Raw genomic sequence first — 21,189 nt, forward strand, 5'->3', positions numbered from 1 at the left:
CCTGCCATGGCTTCTATGCTCATATTTGCACTTCCCTTTGTGCCCTGACCCCTGGCTTCTGCCCTAGAAAATTCATGCTAGGTCAAAATTATTATAAAGTTTAGCTGGAAGTCTTTTTCTCCCTGTGGACCTTCTTTAATTCCATTGGCTGCCCTCCCCAAGGACTCCTGTGAGATAAAGTCAGAAATGGCTTCCTGGGGAACAGGAGTACCTACAGGGCTCTTCCTCCTGCTGCTTCTACTTTTATATTTCACTTGGCTCTCTAAATTTCTTTCAGCTCTAGGTAAATTTAATTCTTTCTCCTGTGATCTGGGTTTTCAGGTTCCCCTGTGAGGATGTGTGTTTGAAGGTGAACTGTCCCCTTCTCACACTTTGGGCAGTCGCAGTTTTTTTTTTGTTGTTTTTTTGTTTTTGTTTTTTTTCCAGCTGTTTCACAGAGTTTGCAGTGGCAAACCACTTCTTTCAATGGGTCTGTGAATTCTTTTGGTTTTCCTAGTACATTCCTGTGGTGATTCTTGGAGCATAAGCTTATGATGTGAGTCTCTACACGCTGTTCTCTCTATCTGAGTGGGAGCTGCAAGTTAGTCCTGCCTCCCATTTGCTATTTATTTTTTTTCCAATCCTGAATACCATTTCTTGAAGAGATTGTTCTTTTCCCATTGTGTTCTTCACAACTTTTTGTTGAAAATCAATTAGCTGTAAGTGCATGGGTTTATTTCTGGGCTTTCTAACCTGTTTTATTGGTTGATTTGTCTGTTTTTATACACATAGCATGCTGGTTTGACTATAATTGCTTTGTAGTATATTTTGAAATTAGAATGTGATGCCTCCAGCTTTTTTTTCCTCAAGATTATTTTGGCTATTTGTAATCTTCTGTGGTTTCACGTGAACTTAAAAATGACATCAGAATTTTGATAAGCATTGCACTGAATATGTAGATATCTGTGGGAAGTATGGAAATTTCAACCATATTTACTCTTCCAATCCATAAACACAGATAGTTTTCGATTTTTCTGTGTTTTCTTTTTTTATTGGGTTTTATAATTTTTATTATACAGGTTTTTCACTTCCTTGATTAAATTTACATATAAATATTTTATATTTTTATTCCTATTATAAATGGAATTGTTTTTTAAATTTTCTTTTTCACATTGTTCATTATTAGTATATGGAAATGCTACTGATTTTCATATGTTGATTTTGTATTCTGCAACTTTACTGAATTCATTTCTCAGTTCTAACAGTATTTTGGTGGAGTCTTTAGGGATTTCTATATAGAAAATCATGTGATCAGCAAATAGAAACAATTTCACTTCTTTTTTCCTATTAGGATGCTTTTTATTTCTTTTACTTTCCTAATTGCTCTGGCTAGGACTTTCAGTACTATGTTGAAAAGAAGTAAGAGTGGGCGTCATTGTCTTGTCCTAATCTTAGAGGAAAGGTTTTCAACTTTTCATCATGGAATATGATGTTAGCTATAGGTTTGGCATATATAACCTTTTATTGTATTTCTTCTATACCTAATCTGTTGACCAGTTTTGTCATGAAAGTATGCTGCATTTTGTCAAATTTATTTTGTGCATTCATTGAGATGATCATATGGTTTTTAGCCTTCATTTTGTTAATGTGGTATATTACAATGATTGATTTGCGTGTGTTGAAACATCCTTGTATCATACAGATAAATTCCACTTGGTCATGGTGAATAACTATTTTAATGTGCTATTATATTTGGTTTGCTAATATTTTTTTATTTTGTTGAGGATTTTTGCATTTATGTTCATCGGAATATCAGTTTGTAGTTTTCCTTTATTGTAGTGTCCTTGTCTGGCTTTGTTTATCAGGGTAATGTTGGCCTCCTAAAATGAGTTTGGAAGCATTCCTTCTACTTTGATTTTTTGGAAACGTTTAAGAAGAATTGCAATAAGTTCTTTTTTAAATAATTGGTAGAATTTAGCAGCAAAACCATACAGTCCAGGGATTTTCTTTCATGATAGGCTTTTTATTACTGATTCAATCTTTTCACTTCTTATTGGTCCACTCAGATTTTCTATTTCTTTATGATTCAGGCTTGGTATTTTGTATGTGCCTAGGATTTATCTGTTTCTTCTAGATTATCCAATTTGTTGACAAATAATTTTTTACAGTATTTTCTTATGATTCTTAGTATTTCTGTGGTATCAGTTGTGATATTTCCTTTTTCATTATAGATTTTATTTGTTTGAGTATTCTCTTTTTTCCTACTTAGTCTAGCTAAGGGTCTGTCAGTTTTGTTTATCTTTTAAAAAAAACAACTCTTAGTTTTGTTGATTTTTTTTTTCCTATTGTTTTTCTAGTCTCTGTTTCTTCTTCTTGCATCTTTGTTTTTGTTTCCTTCTGCTAACTTTGGGCTTCATTTATTCTTCTTTTTCTTAGCTCTTTAAGGTGTAATTTAGAGTCTATTTTGTCCGATATAAGTATAGCTATCCTTGCTCTCTTCTGGTTCCAATTTTTGTGGAATATCTTTTTCTATCCTTTCATTTTCAGTCTATGTTTGTAATTACTTGTACAATGAGACTCTTGTAGGTAGCATATGGTTGAATCTTGCTTTTTAAGTTCATTCAGCCACTCTTTCTTTTTATTGGAGAATTTAACCCATTTACATTCAAGATAATTATTTATAGGTAACGGTTTGGTACTGTCATTTTGTAATTTGTTTATTGGTGGTTTTGTAGATCCTTTGTTTCTTTTTCTCTTGCTGTCTTTCTTTGTGTTTTGATGGTTTTCTATGGTAGTATGCTTTGCATCTTTTTTTTTTTTTAATTTTGCGCTGCTACTATAACTTTTTGTGGTTACTACAGTGCTTATATAAAATATCTTATCCTTATAATAGGCTATTTTAAGCTGATAGCAACTTAATTACATATAAGAATTCTATATTCACTACCTCTTCACCACCTTTTATAATTTTGATGTCAATATGTACATTTATAATTTGTATCTCTTAAGAATTTATTGCTGCTATAGTTCTTTTATAGTTTCTTCTTTTAACATTTATAGTAGAGATAAAGCAGATTTTTCAGTAGAAACCCTGCACCACCCTTCCAGTATTAGAGAATTCTCAATATGACTATGTATTACTTATACCATTGACATTGAGTTTTTAATTTTTACATGTTTTGTGTTACTAATTATCAGCCTTTCATTTCAGCTTGAAGTACTCCTTTTAGCAATTCCTATAAACGAAGTCTAGTAGTGATGAAATCACTTAGTTTTTGCTTGTCTGGAGAAGTTTCTATTTCTTATTCATTTCTGAACAACGTTGCCTGGTAAATATTCTAGGTTGACAGATGTTTTTCTTCAGCATTTTGAATATATTTTTCTACTCTCTCCTGGCCTGCAGAGTTTCTACTGAAAAATCTGCTGAAGTCATATTAGATTCTCCTGATTTTGATATGTTTCTCATCTCTCCTTGCTTTCAGTATTCTTTCTTTGTCTTTGATTTTTGATTTCATTATGATGTGTCTGGTTAATATTTTTGGGGTTAAATTTTATTGGAACCTCTGAGATTCCTTTATCTGAATGTTTTTGTTTTTTTCCCAGATTTGTAAAATTGTCAGCTATTATTTTCTTTAATAGGCTTTCTGGGCCTTTTTTCTCTCTCTTCTCTTGGAACTTCTATTATGCCAAGGTTCAATATCTTGATGATGTCCCATAATTCCCATAGGCCTTTTAAATTGTTTTCATTCATTTGCTTGGATAATTTAATATGTCTTATCGTTGAGCTTACTGATTCTTTCTTCTGCTTGATGAAGTCTGCTATTGAAGCTTTATATTGACTTTCTCAGTTTAGTTATTGTATTCATTATTGCTACAATTTTTTCTTACAGTTTCTATTTCTTTGTCAAAGTTCTCATTTTGTTCGTGAACTGTTTTCCACATTTTAACTTTCTATCCATCTTTTTTGTCCATATTATAGTTCCCTGAACTTCTTTAAGAGGATTAGTTTGAATTCTTTGTCAGTCATTTCTTTTATCTCCATCTTTTGAGGGTCCATTATTGGAGTTTAATTTCTTTTGGTGGTGTTGTATTTCTCTGATTTTTCATAATCCATATGTCTCTGCATTGGCGCCTGCATGTTGAGGAAATGACCATGTCTTCCAGCTTTGCATGTATGCTTTGGTGGTGATCAACTTTCAGAATTTTGTCTAGTCTAGGATCCTGGGCCTAGCTGTTGTGACCTAAAACAGGCAGATTTTGATGTTGGTCCCTTTAGCTGGGCTGGGCTGGGCTGCTCCCTGTGCTCAGAGGTCAAATGGATGTGCCGGGGGTGCCTTGTGGTCCAGTGAGACAACTGTCTGAGCTCTGTGATTAGGTGGAGTTGCTGGCTGGGTCTGCAATTACCTCTGATCAGGCAGGGTTGAAGGTTGTCTTCCCTGACTGGGCAGTACTATTGTTTGGAATCTGTAGTTTGACAGGGTTGTGTGCTGGGGTCTGAGGCTGAGTGAGGTCTCTGGGTTCTCCGCTCTGCCATTTGGGGTGAGCAGGGTCAGACACTGTGCTCCATAGATAGACATGGACTTGAGCTTGCCTCCTGGTTTAGGGTAGCCTTAAGCAGAACACAACAGCTTTGTTGGGTCACTGTCTGGCTGCTGGGGTTAAGCAGGGCCATATTCTCCCTCTGTGGATAATCTCTGATCTACTCTTGCCTCCTCTCTGAGGAGGCTCAAGGAGAACACCAAGGCTTGGTTGGGTCACTGCTCAGCACTGGAACTGGGTGGGACTGGATGCTTCTCCACGGATTATCACCAATGTGCATTTGTCTTCCAGACAGAAAATGCTTAAAGAGAGCACTAGGTCTGGGTTGGGAAGCTGCCTAAGGAATCAAGCCTAGCATAACATATGCAGCATACTTTAACATATTTATATTAAAATACAATTACATGTTTGACTTTCCTACAGCCCTTTAGGTAGAGACATTTTCTCATTTCCCACGTCTCAGAGTGCATTACAATCCACTAGAACTCAGGGTTGAATAGGGAAGGCACTCTGTCCTTTTTTATTGCTATATATGAAAACCTCGAACAGTCCCCGGAGCATGTATGTTTTTAGTAACTATGGTGCAATGAATCAGTGTATGAATGAATAAATTCCTGAGGCTAGTCAATGAATACCCAAACTGGAAGTTAAACCTAGATCTGATTTCAGAGCCTGTGAACTTCAATTATATCATGCTGCTCTCTTAAATTAAAAAAAAAAAACTGTAGAAAGTATATTTAAGAAACACATTATCATGATGAAGAGATAAAAATATTCCAAGCAGAAAGATAATTTAGTTTATATCACGTTGATTATGGAGCATATTCTCAGGTAGCACTGTTAGTAGGTAAGCACACATTTAATGTAAAAGAAAATAATTTTACAATGGATTGGACTGCATGATCCATAGGTCTCTCCTATTCTTGTCTTTGGTGCTGAGATTGACGCATTCTTGGTTTCTCTTGTTAGCTTTTTATAGCTCTGGAATTTGTTGAATTCAAATGAGTTTTGATTTCTAAAACCTTTTTAACTGTTTGGAAAAAATGGCACTATACAAAAGTTTATACACAGTGTTGGACTGGAAAAAAATTGAGGCCAGCATTTGAAGATCTAGTCATATAGAATAAAAGTATCATAAACTAGTTATCAATTTGCCATTTGATATAACATAGACTTTTAAAGCTATTTCACAGTAAGATGAGAATAGAGCCTGATTAAGATAGAATGGTTAACATATACTTATGCAAGATGTCCTAGTCCTCACAATAGTAACCTTCACTAATGACATTACTTGTACTAATTAATATGTCTGTAAGTCTGGTTTAACTTAGGTGAAGGGACTGGGATAAACTTACACCTTTAAACTCCACACTGAATAATTGACTACAAGGTCAAAATAAAACAAGACAAAAATTCTAATAAGAGCAACACATGCCTCCAGAAAATAAAAACAAGAAACAGCACTTTTTTGAAGCTTTTGTATATCTCTCATAAAGTGTCTGATATACAGAAAATAATTATTGATGGAGTGAAACATAATTAACACAGTTTTTGGGAAACATCTGAAAACCACTTGAATACATGATTTTTTTTAACAGTTTATGAAGAATAAATTACATTGATTATTATGTGTACATGGAGGTAATTGCCTTTAAAACATGTATAACATGGTACATTTTATTACTACCAATTTGCATTTATGATATAACTGATTTGTTAACTTGCCAAATTTTTATTCAGTAAAATTTTTATTCTAAATACTTATAGAAGTTTTGAACATTATATGTTAAGAAATATTGGAAGCTAAATATATCTGTGCATGCTGATAAAAATCACATTTTACAAAGGTTATTAAAACTCATGAAAATTTTAAAAATTGATATTGGTATTTATTTAAATCAATAAACTACATTCAATCTGGCCTTGAACTATTATAACACTTTTCTATCATAAAATTGCTCATTCATTTCTTCTGTCAGAAATCAATAATTTTGAGTAGTAATGTTTCTTGTAAGTTTTTCATTTTTTCTTTATGTAAATAATTAGCAGAAATTTTAACTTTAAATTATCTTGGATTTTAATATTCTTATAGACACCGCTACTTTAGGCTAAGATTTTCCTTGTCAAGGTACAATTATTCTACAACTCAACAGGGATATTCTAGTGATAAGTCACCATCCAGTATGTAAATGTGTTTTAGTGCTTAAATAGGAGGCAGCTGTTTGAATTATCTTCCACTAAAAGTCTGATTTCTCTTCAAAGATAAGTGCCAGGGAACACACATCACCACTACTAAGTGAGGTGTGGTATGTGCTCCATGTATCCAGGACAGAACCACTCTTCCTCTCATTTCTTATAATCACAATTTTTGCCATAGTAATTGATACTGAATATCCTAAAGGATTCTGGCAGAGGACTAAGATAACCTTCAATAGAACATCTGGTACATGTGGATTGTGCTTGCTAATATAGATTTTATTATCACTGATACATCAAACATTAGCCAAAGTAGGACTTACGCCAGTATCAGAACATTAATATAAGACCTGTTTTACTATTATGTTTCAGTCTCTTTTGATTTAAATATATATTGAATTTATATAAATTGGTTTTATGACAGTTAATCTAAATATTAGAAACAAGGTTTCCCGAGACTAAGGCAATATCATTAAAAACACATTAAGCATTCTTTGAGGACCTGAATTGAAAAGTTCCATTTAGGAATATGCTCTAAAGTGGAGAATAATGGGGCAGGCTTACCCCTAAATGAGAGGGGTAAGTTTAAATATAAATTTATTAATGCTTCTGTCTTTAGGTAAACTATGAAAATAAAAAGCAATATGAGGACTCTTTTTTTGTTTTTTTCAGATGAGGGAGATCTAAGGGAAGAGGGATTTTTTTGTTCTTTAGACCCTCTCCTGGGAAATCCAACTAATTCAATTTGAAGGCTGCTAAAGCACACATGCTGATTAGTATAAGAGATTTAGAAGTCCAGATGATTAACAGTGCTTTTTTATTGAAAGACATTCAAAGGAAAACTTCTTGGCAGTCTTTTACAACCTAGGGGAATGATATAACGGAGAGGTGACAGCTACTGAAACTTTGCTTCAGAAGGCTGGCACTTGGATTCCTTTGCTTGACATTGTTAAAACATGGCACTGCCATTTAATTTGTTTTTTTCTTAAATTATAATCAATTTAGTTTTTATTTCTTAATTAAAAATAACCATTCTCTTTTAAGCTTTTTAATTTATCATTTCTGCTTTTATTCTTTTGAACAAAGTTCACTCTTCCTCTCCTGGCCCCCTCCCCAGTTATCGAAGTACTGTCCTTAGGGTTGAATATCAGAGAGAAAAAAAAGAAAATAATGTTGACTTACTAATATTTCTATATCCAGAGAACATGATTGGCTGTTCACAAGTTAGTATATGCCTTTTAAAAGAAAATCTATCCTACAGATAGACTTTTTTTATCATATTTTTTTCATCATAACATTATACCAAAAATCTTCTCATGGTATTTTCAACACACCAGACATTATATGTCTATATATTTATATTTTTATTTCTATAATATTCTAAACTGTGGATGTGCCTTTACTTTACATTAGGCTACTTAAGTTTGCTTTATGATTTTTGTATTTAGTCATTGTTTTCTTTTGCATGTAGTAAACTGGGTGCTCTTATTTTATTGTAATTTTATGTTATTTTCAAAAACATTTAAAAATTGTCAAAGAAAATTTTAAACCGTCCATGTGGTTCATTTTGAGGCCTCAATTTTGAAAACTATAATTTTAGCTGAGCAAATATTGTGCACATGGCTGTCCTTTAATAACCTTATTAATCATATGTTCTCTAAGATTACCCATTGAAACCTCTTTTGTATGGAGTTAGACTTTTGGCTATGTCATGTCAATATATTTTTACTCTCCTTAAGAACAGTCAGCCTACAGATTATGCCATGGAAACAAATTGATTAGCTATAATATATCTTATTCAGTTGTTGAAGAAAGATTTAGAATTATGACTGGTCCTCCAAAAATGTTTGAGGGTCATAACAGATCCTATGAAATGCATGAGACTAGGTATTGACTAGTCAATCGACAAGCTATTTGAAAAAGCTACTTGTTAATTTTAATCAAACTAGTCAGCCAGAAAAAAATGTTTTCTTTCTTTAATCAGAAAAATGATTTATACTACAAAAATACTTCACTAATTCAAGTGAATCGATATGTGACATTGTGAAATATCAAGTTGCTTGTCTAAGCCTGTGCATGGCTCGTACCAAAGGCAGAACCCTGCCTGCAGGTTTAACCTGATGATTGATGCACACTCCTGCAGGAACAGCAGTAAAGCCTTTGCTCACAGCAGCCGTGGGAACTGATCATGTACAGTGCAGCAACCCAGTTTAAATTGGCCTACTTCACACTGATAGTGTCACTATGGGAACTATCATCACAGACCCACTAGAGACCTGGGGTCACTATGGGAACTATCCTCACAGACCCACTAGAGACCTGGGGGCTTTTCTTCTAGTGACTAATATCCCTCATCTGATATTTTGGTAGATGGAATTCTAAATAGGGAACTTCTTTACAACAGACTAAGCAGGTCCAATGTCTAAGGCAGAAACTAGAACACATAATATGTCCCAAATATTTACGGAACAAACACTGATCTATCAAAGTGCTTTCAGAATTTCAAAATACATGGATTTTAGAAAATAATTTTTTTATTGTTAAAGATTTATGTTCCTATCCACTTAAGACATATTGTTAAAAAATTAGTAAGAGGTAAGTACGCATTGCCAAGTTAATCTTTGGTAATGTTAGGGAGATAGGTTTTAAGCATTTGAGCCACGTAAGATAATTTGTTTCTATGTTTTTTTCATTTTGTTCTGCAAGGAGTTAGTGATGGTAGGCTGGGAGGCTTGTGTCTTCCTTTTAGTGGTATACAGATTACATAGAAATGTGCTATTCAAAGTATAACCCGTGGACCCACATTTGCATCTCCACAAATGTCTTGTTACCAGTCTGCAGAAATATAAGTAGAGAGACTTATAAGAATCAGTGAATAGAAACATTTTATAGCAATTTGATATTGTCCAAACACCCTACTATTCTTGTAGACTCATTTTTATGAACGTGATATAGACCAACAATATCAATCAATATAAAAATGAATTGGAAATAAAAAACAAAACTGGTTATTCACCACAAGATGGTTTGAGAAGCAATTACTTAGTGCATAGATTCTAGATATTTGACTTCAGTGTGATGGCCTTCTCTACTTTGTATATTCTCTCTGCCTGATATTTTGATTGATTATTTCTGGAGACCTGAATGAAAGAGTTGTTAATGACACTATTCAAGATTTACTCATAAATCATATATATTGGAAAGATTTTCTTCCTCCTCTATGAGTCCATCTTTTAATAATCATGGCCAACTCCAAGAAGAAAGCACCTGACCACATTCATTCAAATATGTAATATGAAGTCAAGTGAATCTTCAGCTAGTTCATTGAAAAGTTTGCACATGACTGCCTGATGCTGATCTATGTTCAACCCTAAGGTATATGCTTCTTTTTTTTTTGCTAACTTATTTGTGTGTGAGTGGTATATTTGTCTGGATTTATTTGCGTATGTTTGTTTGGGTGAGTTTTGGTGGCAGTGGGTTTAGAGGGATTTGTTAATAGCATGAGCTTCTCTCATGACAAGCTACCTGATTATATTACTTTCCTCATTGCGATATTGGAAGTCAGATTATGGTCTCGATTAACTCACAATGACAAAAACTATGGAGGCAAAGTATCACAATATTATGGTTACATAAATATAGTAGATGCTTATAATCTGAGGGGTGGGATGGAGTTGGCGTCTTTTGGAGGACCCTGTAAGCAAAGGGAGAAATATGCTTGTGTTCACTTAGAGGCTCAGTTGTGTTCTAGTGAGAAGGGGTTTCTGATGGGCCACCTGCCCTGGGAGTTGTTTAGTCTTCTGTTCCCTTATTCTACATATTTGGCAGTGCTGGGTCTTTATTTTGGCCTGGAGAAAAAACTGTTGGTATTAGTGCTTTAGAAATTCAGTCTTAATAAGTATGCAACAGAATGACAAGCATGTTGTGTACCATTCACATTACAGGCATCTACCAGCAACCAAGGTGAGAAAATCCATTCACATCTGCTCCTCTGGAGAAGCAAAGTTGACCAGACCAGAATTTTTGCATCCCTGAGCAGACTCTTTGTTTAACTCATGTTCTCTTACGCACCATATGCTTCTCTCCCTTACACCCAGGGGAAAATTTATCAAAAGCTAAAAACTCCATATTTCAGTGACAGCTTAAATAAATATCATCCTTTAAGAATATCTAAATGTAATGACTTCATGAAAACATTCCATAAAGAACTCAAATCTCTCACTTGCGATAAACAATTCATGCAAAATAGTATTCTTTAAAGGAAACCCAAATAGTCCACCCCATTTTAATAACCTTTCATAGAATACCGTTTTCTGTGATCTTATAAATACTAACTAACTAGATTTGCCTCTACTTATTTTTCCAGTGTAATCAGGATTCTATTTCAGAAGAGTCATAAGATGGATCCCTTAGGAGGCAGGCTCAGAGATGGAGATTAGCGTGTAGGAAATGCATTAGGGAGTACTCTTGAAATCCAAACAATGGAAGGGAAGGAAGTAGGAATGGGCAGAGGGAGAGATTGATACGTGATGTAGTTGCAACAAGAGCCTTAGCCGACCTCATAGGATGGGCTTTCAGAGTCCTCCTAGGTTAAGGCGAGGGGGTGGGCCTTTGCAGTGCTGTGTTGATCAGTTTTTGGATATAAACTACTCTGAGAAGAGGACATGACCTTGGGGAAGGAGACATTTTGGGCAAGGCACTTCGTAAAAAGGGCTGATAGCTGAAGGCTGTGTCCTGGCAGCACTTCTAGCACTCGGGAGAATAATTTCTTTTAGTCTTAATGGGGGGTCTGGGCCATGGATCTCAGTGTTATGGGCTGAATTGTGTCTGCCCAAAATTCATATGTTCAAGTCCTCATCCCCAGTTTTTTAGAATGTAACTGTATTTGTAGATAAGGTATTTAAAGGGGGTAATTAGGTTAAAATGAGATCCTTAGGGTGGGCCCTATCCAATATGACTGATGTCCTTATAAAAAGAAGAAATTTGGACCTATAGAGAGCCATTAGAAGAATGTGTATACAGAGAGATGACCATGTAAAGACACAGTAAAAAAGTACCCATTGGCTGGGTGCGGTGCCTGACGCCTGTAATCCCAGCACTTTGGGATGATGAGGTGGGCAGATTGCCTGAGCTCAGGAGCTCAAGATAGGCCTGGGCAACACAGTGAAATCCTGTCTCTATGAAAATACAAAAAATTAGCTGGGCATGGCAGCATGTGCCTGTAGTCCCAGCTACTTGGGAGGCTGAGGCAGGAGAATTGCTTGAACCTGGGAGGCAGAGGTTGCAGTGAGAATTGCTTGAACCTGGAGTGCAGAGATTGCGCCACTGCACTCCAGCCTGGGCGACAGAGCGAGACTCCGTCTCAAAAAAAAAAAGAAAGCAGCCATCTGCAAGCCAGGTAGCGAGGCTTCAGAAGGAACCAAATCTGGATATGCACGATGTTGCATGATGTTGGACCCTGACCTCCAGAACTGTGAGAATAAATTTCTGTTGTCTAAGCTATGCAGTCTGTGGTCTTTTGTTGTGGTAGCTCTAGCAGCGTGCGCTAGATGCAGCCACCTAGGAAACATTCATCTTTTACAATAAACTTGGTTTTGTCATTATGCGTTCTGAGATTCACACTCTCTTTTTGTGGCTTGTTCTAAGTATCAGGAGAAACCTAGCTAGCAGCATGCTCTCTCATCTTTATAGTAGTTAGGTTGGTTCTATGGTGGCTTTCTATATCCGACTCAAATTGTGTCATCATCCAATCATTTATTCAACTCTTGAAGTATAAGATCAGCATTTAATTTGGAATCAAAAATCTGAATTTATCACTTAAAAAAAAGATCTATGTTTGTTAGGCACATTATCTCCAAATGAAGAAGAGTGTTGATCTTACATAGGGCTGTTTGGAGGCATGGCGTTCAGGTATTGATGAAGATTCACTGGCAGGAATGGGTTAACTCAGCTGGAGATGCTTGGTCACTGGGGCGGGGATATTTTTGAGGGGCTGAATTTCAGAGGGTTGTTTGCTGAAGTGAGGCTGTGGTTGATTGGCTGGCTTTATAAAGAAGAGGGATGCCACTGATGGGCTGGCTTTTGGAAGCATGTTCATTGAGGTAAGTAGTATTTGATGGAACAAAATTAATTCTAGTTCTGGTAGTTACTTTTTACCATGACTATGAAACAATCAGTTTTTTGCTAGGACTATGGAAATAGTGACTTGCAAATAGTAGGTGTCAATAAATATTTGCTGAATTAATTGAAAAGTGAAAGATACTAAATAGGCTATTAAATATATGAGTCTAGATTTTAGTGAGGAGGCTGGGTCTTCAGGAGTCACCACCATCGAGTTGGGATTTAAAGCCTGATTCTGGACAAGATCACCTTGGGTGTATGAATAGAAGAAAGAAGTCTGAGAACTAATCCAGGGTTTTTCAAAGTTTGCAAACTTTGTATGCATTGACGTTGTAGTTTACTACCTCAAATAGTCTAAAAATAAAAAAAATTAAGGTATAAAATGAATCAGCATGTAAACTAATTGCTTCTGTCAAATTCTTATGTTTGGGTTGAGTTCCTCTTGACTATCCTCCATCTCAAATTGCTAAGCATAAAGAACTGAGAAAACTGATGGCTGGATTCAGTGACCTCTTTTGAGCCATGAGATAAAACTGAGTGAATAAGAAAAATCAATAAGTTTGTTTCTACCGTCTTTTCCCCATATTGGAAAATCAACGTAAAGTTGTTTTAAAGAAAGTATTCTTTCCAGAGAGCAGAGATTTCAGAAGAATAGTGTTAGCACAATATCCTTTCCCTCCATGAAGATGAGGGGCAACTTTCAACTCTTTCTGTTCCAAAGAAATGCACCAAGATAATCTCTCTTCTTAGACTAGGGGTCTTGCAAAGGCAGGTGCTCACTGTGTAGGCCTTCCTCATTGATCCTTTCAGAACTGTAGCATGGCACAGTTCGGAGAATGTGCCTAGAAATAGCCTGAGTCCATACCAACAGGTTAAGGATAGATAAGTTTTCCCTGGAGTCCAGAGTGAGCATGGACTCCAGGGAAATAGAAGAGGCAGGGCATATTGTCATCCTAGCAGACTAAGAGAATGAAAAAAAAAAAATCATTCTTGGTGGGATGCCTGGAGACCAATAGCTAGCCTGAAAGGAAGGAAGTGGCACTGCCTCAATTGTGTGACCTATCCCAGGATGCTGTGCAATTGAGTATCACACTAGAAAATCAAGAATAGGCTGCCAGCACCAGACACCAAACCGGATAAGTATACTAGTGTCCACAGGCAGCAAAGAAGTGACCACAAAGCAAGCACATAATACCTCCATTACCAAGGTGCAGGGGGTCACAAGGAAGATGCTTTACTGTATTTGCTGGTAGTGCCAGTAAATACATGAAGGCAAGCAGCCCCCTAGTAGTTTAGGGTTAGATAGGAGAAAGGAGGAAGCACAAGATCCAGAGTTTATTAGGCCTTGGGATGTAGAGCAAAGATAAGAGGAAATGATCTTGATAGAGATACAAAATTGACCAGGGTGAAGAATGTTATGAGACAATGCTTAGAATGATTAGGTTTTACTCTTTTCTTTTTGACATTGAAACAGTGCTTGACCTAGAGTAAGCGCTCAATACATATTTGTACATTTGTAAATAGCTGTTTAAGACATACAGAGGCATCAGAATTGATCTGAGAATCAGAAACAATGTTCAGGTTGTTTTTTAGGTTTTTCAAGCCCCCTCCAGAAACAACACATTTGAAAAGGAAACTGTGATTAGCAAGACATGGGTTCTGTTAAAAGAAGAAAGATTTTTAAGAACCAAAGGAGGCCCTGGTGGAAGCAGGGCCCTGAATTCATGTCATTGCACAAGATTTAAGAGAGAATATGGGCAAGGTCAAAGTCACTTCTGCTGGAAGCAGGGTTCAGAGAAAATGGGCCATGATGCTGGAGAGCTCAGTGGTATCTGGTATAAGGCATCTGACTTTAGGGGAGTGGGACCTGATTGGAGAAACTGCCGAATATTATAGGTCACCAGCATCAGGGAAGCAAACAAATGTCTGTCTGATTTCATACGAGTGAACACTGCATGCTGCAACTGCTGAGCAGTCCCTTCAGCTGACCTACCCATTGAAGTGTGTTGCCTTGGCTCTCAGGTGAAGCTTTTATGTTGTCCATGAATTATCTAGCAGAGGGGATGCATTTGCTGTATCCACACTCCCCATGCTATCTTCCTTTTTCCAATGACCAACCACAACTGCAAAATAGAAAGTGAGGACTACGAGATGCAGACTGGATATGGTCTTGTGGAAGGAAGATTCTTAGCACCAGCTCTTTTGTGGGACTGGAGTGGGGATACTCATCTCCACTACATATTATTAATTTCTATTTTATCTACAGATGCTGTTTCTTATCTGCTTCCACTTCCCATCTCCACTATCAAAATCTTGCCAGTCTTTCAAATCATCATAAAGTCATCTCTTCTGTGAAAACCCAATTCTCTGCTTTTCTTTCATCCCATTCCTTTTTTGAATTCCTGCACTGGTACTAGTTTAAGCAAAGAATGGAATTTGTTGGCTCCATATCCAAGCCAGCAGATGCACAGGAATAGAGATAGATGTTTGGAATGACTGCAACCCACAGTACTAATGCTGCCATAAGCTTCATTCTGCATTTATTATTATTACTGCTTTTCATTGTGAGTAGTATCAGTTCTTCCATGCCAGTTCTTTTTGTGAGGAAGAAATTGAAGCTAACAAAATAAACTTGGCTATATTTTTTCAGCTTCACCATCAGAGAAAAATGGACTCTCTTTCCTTGATTCCAGGAAGGACTTGGTATACTGGTTTGGGTTGTTTGTGAGCCATGTGGCTATGGGATGAGGATGGTGATTGGCAGTCTCAAACATAAAACAGGAAAGAGCACCTAAGGAATCTTGATGTTTTTCCTAAAAACGGTAGGCCTACTATACACATCAAACCTAGGTAAATTAACTACAGAGGGTAAATTTGAGTAGTAATGTAGTGACTAGAAAATTATATCATATTTCATATTACCTTATTATAATAACACTTCCATATCTGATTGTTTGTGTTATGTTACAAACATAAGGAGAGTGTATTAGATTAGGAATAGAAAGAGATATCAGAACTTCTGTAATTTAGCAATTTATCCTTGTATCTCAAGCCCCAGCACCAAACATGGTAAGATAACCTATATTTTCTATTTAACAAGTTAATATACCTATTACATATCTAAACATTTAAATTATTTATGCATCACATAGTGAATAAAATGAGCCACCTGATTTCATCAGAAATTAGTTAATTCGGTCATGCATCACAAACAATGGGGATATATTCTGAGAAATGCATCTTTAGGTGATTTCATCATTGTTTGAACATCACAGAAGGTACTTACACAAACCTAGATGGTATAGCCTATAATACAGTTTGGCTGTGTCCCCACCCAAATCTCATGCTGAATTGTAGCTCCCATAATTCCCACGTGTCAAGGGAGGGACCCAGTGGGACATAATTGAATCATGGAGGAGGGTCTTTCCTGTGCTGTTCTCATGATAGTGAATAAGTCTTATGAGGTCTGATGGTTTTATAAAGGAGAGTTCCCCTACACAAGCTCTCTTGCCTGCCACCATGTAAGATGTGACTTTGCTCCTCATTTGCCTTCATCGATGATTATGAGGCCTCCCCAGCCATGTGGAACTGTGAGTCCACTAAACCTCTTTCCTTTATAAATTACCCAGTCTCAGGTATGTTTTTATTAGCAGCATGAGAACAGACTAATACAGCCTACTATACACCTAGGCTAAATGGTATAGTTAGCCTATTGCTCCTAGGCTATAAACCTATACAGCATGTCACTGTACTGAACACTGTGGGCAATTATAACACAATAGGAAGTATTTGTGTACCTAAACATATAAAAAGCACAGCAAAAATATGATATAAAAAATGGTACCCCCGTATAGGGCACTTACCACGAGTGGAAGCTGCAGGATTGGAAGTTGCTCTGGATGAATCAGTGAGTGAGCGGTGAGTGAATGTGAAGGCGTAGGACATGACTGTACATTATCATAGACTTTATAAACACTGTACACTTAAGCTACACTAAATTTGTGAAAAAATGTTTTTCTTCAATAATAAATTAATCTTAGGTGACTGTAACATTTTTACTTAACTGCATTTATTTATTTTGAGACAAGGTCTGGCTCTATTGCTGAGGCTGAAATGCAGTGGCATGGTCTTGGCTTACTGCAACCTCTGCCTCCTGAGTTCAAGCCATCTTTCCTCAGCCTCCTGAGTAGCTGGGACTATAGCTGCATGCCAGCACACCTGGTAATTTTTGTATTTTTTTGTAGAGATGGTTTCACCATGTTGCCCAGGCTGGTCTTGAACTTGTGAGCCTAAGTGATCTGCCCACCTTGTCCTCCCAAAGTGCTGGAATTACAGGCATGAGCCACCATGCCTGGCCAATAAACTAGTTTTTAAAAACCTTTTGACTCTTTGGTAATAACAGTTATCTTAAAACACAAATACATTGTACAGCTGTACAAAAATATTTTCTTTATATCCTTTCCTATAAGCTCTTTCCTATTTTTATTTATTTATTTTTTATTTTATTTTTTTTACTTTTTAAATTTCTTTGTTAAAAACTCAGACATGGACATACACATTAGCTTAAGCCTACACAGGGTCAGGATCATCAATATCACTGTCTTCCACTTCTACATCTTGTCCCACTGGAAGTTCTTCCGGGGCAATAATAGCGTGAAGCTATCCTCTCTTATGGTAACAATGCCTTCTTCTGGAATAGCTCCTGAAGAACTTGTCTGAGGCTGTTTTACAGTTACATTTTTTTTTTTTAAAAATAAGTGGAAGTACACTCTAAAATAATGATAAGAAATGTCTCAGGATCCTTGGGGTGTTGCCTTTCCAGGCGGAAACCTCTCTGGCCAGTGGCACCTTTGCCTGAGTTTTGCTTGAGCCCGCTGGGCTCATTCTGTTCACTTGGGTTCTGCTCACTTGGCCTGGCAGGCAGTGCTGAGCTTGCACTATCAGCCCGGATTCCATGCCTGCCAAAGGAGAGTCAGGCGCGGAGCAGCGAGAGGGGAGTGAGTGAGCAAATGTGGGGTATGGCCACTGTGCATAGCCAGACTGCTGTGGTGAGGCCGGCAGCTCCAGGCACCAGCACAGGCGCCTGCTCCATGCAAGTGAACAGATGCACTGCAAGTGAACAGATGCACTGGAACAGATGCACTGCAAGTGGCTTCCGCTGTGGGCACCGGTGTCTGGATGAGGGGAATGCGGTGATGCCTGGAAGCTTGGAGATGTCAGAAACTGCAGAGCCCCAAAGAGTGTATCACAGGCCTGGCTCGGGGAGCACCTAGGTCTGGGCTCCGAGAAGGGCCACAGCTCTTCTCTCCTTCTCATCACCCGCAATGTGGTGAGCGGGGAGTCGAGTTTCAGCTCTGTTTGTGTTACAGCTCTTTCAGTCCCTCCATTCGATGGGTTTTGAGTTCTTGTCCTGCATCCAGGAAGAAGGAGGTATGTGGACAACTGTAGGGTAAGCAAGGTGGAGAGGAGCTTTATTGAGTGACAGAATAGCTTTTGGGAGACCTGAAGTTGGTACCTTCTTTCTGTAGGTCATTCCAATGAGTGTCCGGCTGTCCGCAGAGAGGAGACCTGCAGTGGATAGCTGCTATCTACAGGCAGGTCATCCTGACAAGTGTCCAGTTCTCAGCAGAGAGGAGACCCACAGTGTGTAGCTCCTTTCTGCAGGCAGGTCATCCTGACCTGAAGTAGGAGGAGACCTGAAGTAGGTAGCTCCTTCCTGCAGCTGGTAGTCCTGATGTCTGTGTGAGTCTGGCTGGGTCTGGGTTTTTATGGGCTCAGAAGGGAGTAAGCGCATGCTGATTTGTCCATGGGTGGCCATGGTTGGGCCTGGAAAAAGCACCGTAAGTCCTCACTCTGGGCCACAGACTCCACCCAGAACTGACAACCTGGCCCCCAGGCTTCAGGCCATCCCTGGCTTGAAGGTGGGGCTTCACCTGTCTTTTTCTGCCCAGGAGCCTGTCTGCCTCCTGCCACCATAACGTGTCATCCACAGTGCCCAGGCTGTTCATGCCAAGGGGTGCCTGCAGGCCCATGCTGAGCCACCCTCAGACCTCCTTCAGCCTCCCTCCCGTGCTCGTTGGCACCTAGAATTTGGAGAGAGCCAAGGAGGCAGGGGACTGGCATATCACACATGCAGTCAGGTCATGACAGCAGCAGGCTTGGTTACAACATTGCTCCATCCCCAAGCAGGTGCTGGGAGTGGGGAGAGGCCAAGCAGCAGGAGCAGGCACTTTCAAGCGTGCTGGAGCAAGGAGTTTCCTGGGCCCCCGAGTGTGTAGGGATGCTGGGATCTGTAGACCCAGCTGGGTGGCTGCAGCTGTGCCTGAATGCACAGGACTCCTGTCCTATTGACTCGGTAGGGGTCAGGGCTCCTGCCTATTCCTGGCCCCTGCTGGCTCCACGGAGTGCACGGCCCCAGTGGTGCCTCCCCTGCTGCAGCCAGCTTGTTCGCAGCAGCTGGTCCAGATGGGCCACCGCTGCCAACAGAAGTATGATATAGTAAACACATACACCAGCAACATAATTATTTATTATCATTATGAAGTATTATGTACTGTACATAATTGTATCTGCTAAACTTTGGTACAACTGGCAGCACAGGTTTGTTCACATTAGCATTACCACAAGTGCACGAGTAATGGATTGCACTATGACTATACAATAGGTACAATGTCATAGCAATAGGAATTTTTAAGCTCTATTATAATCTGATGGGGTCACTGATGTATATGCAGTCTATTGTTGACTAAAATGTCATTACGCAATGCAAGACTGTATGTCCATAATGAAATCAATACATTAAGTGCTTTTGGGTATTACTGATACTGTTCTTAAAAAATTATAAATGGAGCTTCTCTTGACGCATAACACAATTTTAGATGAACCTCTTCTGTAATCAGTTAGTATGTGCACAAAGAATTCAATTACTTAACATGAGTTTACAAAAACTATTCAATATTTTTGTAGCAACAACAAATCAGTTTAAGTTTACGTAGCAATAAGCCAAAGTTATAGAATGGCTCTTTCTGGTAATCTTTCAGGTTATGTCAAATGTTTCTGTAAAACAAGGAGGCAGATGTTTGAGTGATACATAAAACCAGTTATGTGACTTTGTAGACACCCTTCAGTGTTTTCTGTTATATTTCTTACTATCATGTCTGTGAGGAGGGACCAATACTGAGAGTCTTATACTCAAAACTTGTAGGATTCACAATCAATTGTAAATTTACAGCAGTGGTCAATGATCGTTGCCACGAATAAAGTTGTCATAATTTTAGCTGAATGCTTTGCTTGTTAAAGATGGTCACACTGATGGTAGCTCTTACTGCTAAATTTAATTTTACAGAGGCCATTAAGTGAACAAATGACTCATTAGCAAAGGACCAATTATAACATAATAGGGGAGAAATGAGAAATAGTATCTGAGTATTTTCTAAGTTTGAATCTTAAATCTGAAGATCAAATGCAGTTCTTGTGTGTGTTTGGGTAAACAAGAGTTACTTCAAGGTGGTCTAGGAGAGTACCTTTTGTGATTTAGAAAAATAAGTCTGACCTTTATATTTCACTTTTTCCCATTAGCCAGACAATAATTCATGGTACCTAATCATTATATAAGATTCAGTAAAAAAAATTCCATTATAATATCAAAAAAGGAATCAGTAAGTTTTCCCACAAGTGGTTTTTTTTACATCCTCTAACTCATGCATGTCATTTGCGTGACAGCTGTGCATTTAGAATTGAGAAAACAGTAACAAAGCTTAATGAGATTTGTAAATTTTTATAATAAAAAACTCTTCAAGCAGCCAAACTCATTTTTGCAGTCATTTAAAACTCTGTTGCAGAAGGGACTTGATTTTGAATAAGTAACATTTTTCTTTCTCTTAATCAGACAGGAAATTTAGCAGATTTTTCTCTATATGGATTGTTAAACATTTCTTATAGTTGAGTGTGGTAGGCTGAATAACAATCCCTCGGAGATGTCCACGTCCTAATCCCTGGAATCTGTGACTATGTTATTTTATATGGAAAAAGGAACTTCACAAATGTGATTAAGTTAAGGGTCTTCCATGGAGATATTATCCTGGATTATCTAGGTGGGACCTATGTAGTTACAAGGGTCTTTATAAGAGGGATGCAGGAATATCAAAGTAAGTAGTAGGAGATGTCACAAAGGAATGCAGGTGGCTTCTAGAAGCTGGAAAAGCCAAGGAAATGGATTCAACCCCAGAGACTTCAGAAGGAACTAGCTCTGCAGACACCTTGATTAAAACCACATAAGACTCATTCTGGATTTCGCTCTCTGGAACTGAAAGCAGATAAATTGTGTTGTTTCAAGCCACTAAGTTTACGGTACTT

Source organism: Pongo abelii, chromosome 3 (assembly GCF_028885655.2).
Source record: "Pongo abelii isolate AG06213 chromosome 3, NHGRI_mPonAbe1-v2.0_pri, whole genome shotgun sequence".
Classification (NCBI taxonomy): domain Eukaryota; kingdom Metazoa; phylum Chordata; class Mammalia; order Primates; family Hominidae; genus Pongo; species Pongo abelii.